The following is a 4003-nucleotide window of genomic DNA, read 5'->3' as shown; positions in this document are numbered from 1 at the left end:
AGTACTCAATTTGCTATGTTATAGATATGTTCTTCAAATTCCATGCAGTGGAGGCACCAGTGTAGCTCAGTTGGTTCAGCATCTGACTTTGGTCCAGGTGATGATATCGCAATTCACGGGTTTCAGTCCTGGGTCTGCTCTGTGCTAACAGCTCAGAGCCAGGAGTCTGCTTCTGATTCTATGCCTCCATTTCTCTCTCTCCTCCTTATACACCCCCTCACAAAATGAATATACATTAAATACATTAAAATCCATTTTATATAATTTAATGAGAGCCTAAAAAGATTTTTAAAAATCCGGAAAATGAGTGCCTCAATGAGTCAGTCAGTTAATCAATCACCGCTTGATTTTGATTCAGGTCATGATCTCATAATTTCTGATATTGAGCCCCACTTCAGACTCTGTTCTTAAGGCATGGACTCAGCTTTATATATTATCTCAGTCTCTCTCTGCCCTCCACTCCTTCTTGCTCCCTCTCTCAAAATAAATAAATTAACGTAAAAAAACTACACAAGAAATAGATGCTCATAATGTATGAAAAACTTTTAGCCACCAACTACTGTAGAAAGAGGAACTGCAGTTTGTCAGACTATGACCTTATATGAATATCATCATCTTTCTCTTCTAGTGTTTTAAGCCCATGTTATTTTGAAACAAATAAACATAAATGCAGAGAATGTCTCTCTGCTAAAGAGCTTTTTCAGGGCTTGCTTGATGTCTCTGTTCCGCAGACCATAGATGAAGGGGTTCAGCATGGGCGTCACAACGGTGAACATCACTGAGGCTATGGCACTTGCCCTGGAGTTTTGTGAAGCAGCAGAATTAAGATACACCCCAAAGCTTGTACCATAGAACAAAGAGACCACCGAGAGGTGAGATCCACATGTAGAAAATGATTTATATTTGCCCTTCACTGATGAAATTCTCAAAATAGAAGCTATAATTCTAGAGTAAGAGGAAAGGATGCCAGTGAGTGGAACAACACCAAGAAGTCCACCTGCCAGGTACATGGCCAGGTCATTGAGGAAGGTATCAGAGCAAGCAAGTTGGATCACCTGCTTCAGTTCACAGAAAAAGTGAAGGATTTCCAACTCTGTGCAAAAGGAGAGTCCTAAAATCATCAAGTCATGTAATAGAGAGTTAAGAACACTCAATACCCAGGATCCCAGGAGTAAGATGCCACAGAACTTGGGGTTCATGATGACCAGGTAGTGCAGGGGGTGACAGATGGCCACAAACCGGTCATAGGCCATCACTGTCAAGAGGAAATTGTCTAATCCTGCAAAAAGCATGAAAAAGTACATCTGGCTGAGGCAGCCTGCATAGGTGATCACTCTGCTCTGCGTCTGGATGTTCAGCAGCATCTTCGGGATGGTGGTGGAGGTGAAGCAGATGTCTGAAAAGGACAGGTTGGAGAGGAAGAAGTACATGGGTGTGTGGAGGCGGGAGTCTGTGATAATGGCCAGGATGATGAGCAGGTTCCCAGTGAAGGTGACCAGGTACATGGACAGGAACAGCCAAAAGAGCAGTGACTGCAGCTCCCCCTGGTCTGAGAGTCCCCGGAGGATAAACTGTGTAACATGGGTTTGGTTTCTTCCTTCCATGTAACTGATGCAAACAGCTGGACAGAGACAAGAGCACATTGTAAAGGCACCAGCATGATCACAGAATTAGGAGAAATGCTGTGTTTTCAACATGAGGCATTCATTATTTCGTACATATTCCCTATCAGTCTAGAACATGCACCAGAAATTTTTAAGGACTCTTGAAATGCCTCAAGGTTTCTGTGAGGCTGAAATTGTTTGCAATTCTTCTTGTTCTGAATCAAAACACTAATTCAAAACAATGTTCTCCACAAATTTCCTGAGACCTTTATTTCACCCAACAAAATTTACTAATTATGTTGCAACAAGTGTTGTTGAAAGCATGGCTAAAGTAATGATGTGTGTTTGAATACAACAAAATTAGGGGTAGATGTGTGGGTGTGGGTGTGTGTGCGTGTGTGTGTGTGCATGCGTGTGTGTCAGAAGGAGGAATAGAGTGTTAATGAATGAGTAAATGATGTTTTAGGTGGTGGTTACAAATTACAAGTAAAATAATTCAGAACAAAGGAGCCCTCAGCAGAAGGAAAACATGCCATTATGCCATATCTGATCAGGAGCTTCCGACCTGGAAAACCAAGGGATATATGAACCTAGTGGATAACTTAGAGAAAACCAGGCAAGGCAGAGAAATCACATGTGCAAGGACCTTGAGTCAAAAGCTCATCCAAAACCATTAGGCAACATATCAAAGAGAAAGTTGTGAACAGAACAGATAATACAACCAGGAAAGGAGTTAGATATCAATGAGAAGAGCTCAAAGCTTCCTGCAAGTGGAAACATTCTAAGGCAATGCAGTTTATTGTTGTTTTTATATGCATATGTTATAGATGATGTGTGTCTATAACAGGATACATTTTATACAATGTATACAAATGGAACATAATTCATTCCTCCATAATTCTCTTTCTCTCTTACCCTTACTCTAGGTCTCTAGTTGGTCAAAATGCTCCATTTTCTATTGCATAAGACAGTCCAACCTGCTATGGTGTTTTATGGGTGTGCACCTCACTGATAAATTCTCCTTGTGCTACACACACACACACACACACACACACACACACGAGTGTGGATAGGGAGAGAGAGCATTCTCCTTTATTGTAGTTCTGTGTACTCTTGTAGCTGAAGCACAACTTTTTAGGAAGCAACGGACAGGCTACCCCCACGAGTGAAAAGAGCTTTCTCCTAGGAGAACTGCAGGTTGTAACACAGGCATTCCAGGGCAGTCGTCACGGCTAAGGGTCACTGGAACGAACAGGATTAGAGGGACTAACATCAATCTTTCTCAATCTCTTGCAAAAAAATTCAAAGGGGAAACACTTCTTCCTTCCTTCTATTGGGCCAGCATTGCACTGATACCAAAGTCTTAAAAGACATTGCAAGAAAAGGAAAGTACAGAACAATATTCCCAAGGAATTTTTATGTGAACCAATTGAAGCAATGCAGCCTTTGGATCATGATGTAATAAAGGAATCTACATCGTGACCAGAAGGCATTTATTCCAGGAAGGCCAGAATGGTTGAACTAATAAAAATCCCTCAGTGTAATACACCACATTAACAGAATAAAGAATAAAATCACATAAGTATCTCAACAGAGGGTAAGTAAGATGTGACAAAATGGAGCATTCCTTAATACTAACAGTATTCAGGAAATTAAGAATGGAAGGAAACTCCCACTACAATAAATAGGCCGTATACAAAAACCCAGGCCTAAATTCATTTATAATAGTGAAACACTGAGAGTGTCCCCTAAGTTAAGGCAAGACAAGCATGTTTTTTTCATACCTTTTTTGCAACATGGCATTGCAAGTACCAGACACAGCAACTAATCAGAAAAGATGTGTTTCCACCTCGCTGTGCCCCGCCCCACTCATGCTCCGTCACTCTCTCATTAAAAAAATAAATAAATATTTACAAATTTTAATACATAAAAAATTTTAAAACATTTAAGCATTAAAAACAAGAAAAACTCGTTGAGTAATAAAGGAATTCAGCAAAGTTGCAGAATATAAATCAATGCAAACATTAAACTCGGGTAACTAATGGAATCCTATCATTGAATGTACATGTGAAAAAAATAATCCCTCATCATCAGGGAAATACAAATCAAAACCACACTGAGATACCACCTCACGCCTGTCAGAGTGGCTAAAACTATAGATGCTGGCAATGGTGTGGAGAAATGGACACCCTCGTACATGGTTGATGGGAATGTAAACTGGTGCAGATGCTCTGGAAATCAGTGGGGAGGCTCCTCAAAAAAAGTATTGATAGACCTCCCCTATGACCCAGCAATAGCACTGCTAGGGATTTACCCAAGGGATACAGAAGTCCTGATGCATAGGGGCACATGTACCCCAATGTTCATAGCAGCAATGTCAACAATAGCCAAAACATGGA

At 40.7% G+C, this 4003-nt stretch overlaps 1 pseudogene; it reads right to left on the bottom strand.

The window, feature by feature from the left end:
- Positions 1-643: 643 nt before the first annotated feature.
- Positions 644-1616, bottom strand: LOC115274724 (annotated as a pseudogene).
- Between the last annotated feature and the right edge of the window lie 2387 nt (positions 1617-4003).

The sequence above is a fragment of the Suricata suricatta genome, chromosome 12 (assembly GCF_006229205.1).
Source record: "Suricata suricatta isolate VVHF042 chromosome 12, meerkat_22Aug2017_6uvM2_HiC, whole genome shotgun sequence".
Lineage (NCBI taxonomy): Eukaryota > Metazoa > Chordata > Mammalia > Carnivora > Herpestidae > Suricata > Suricata suricatta.
The sequence above is the reverse complement of the archived record's forward strand: the minus strand, read 5'-3'. Positions and strand labels throughout refer to the sequence as shown.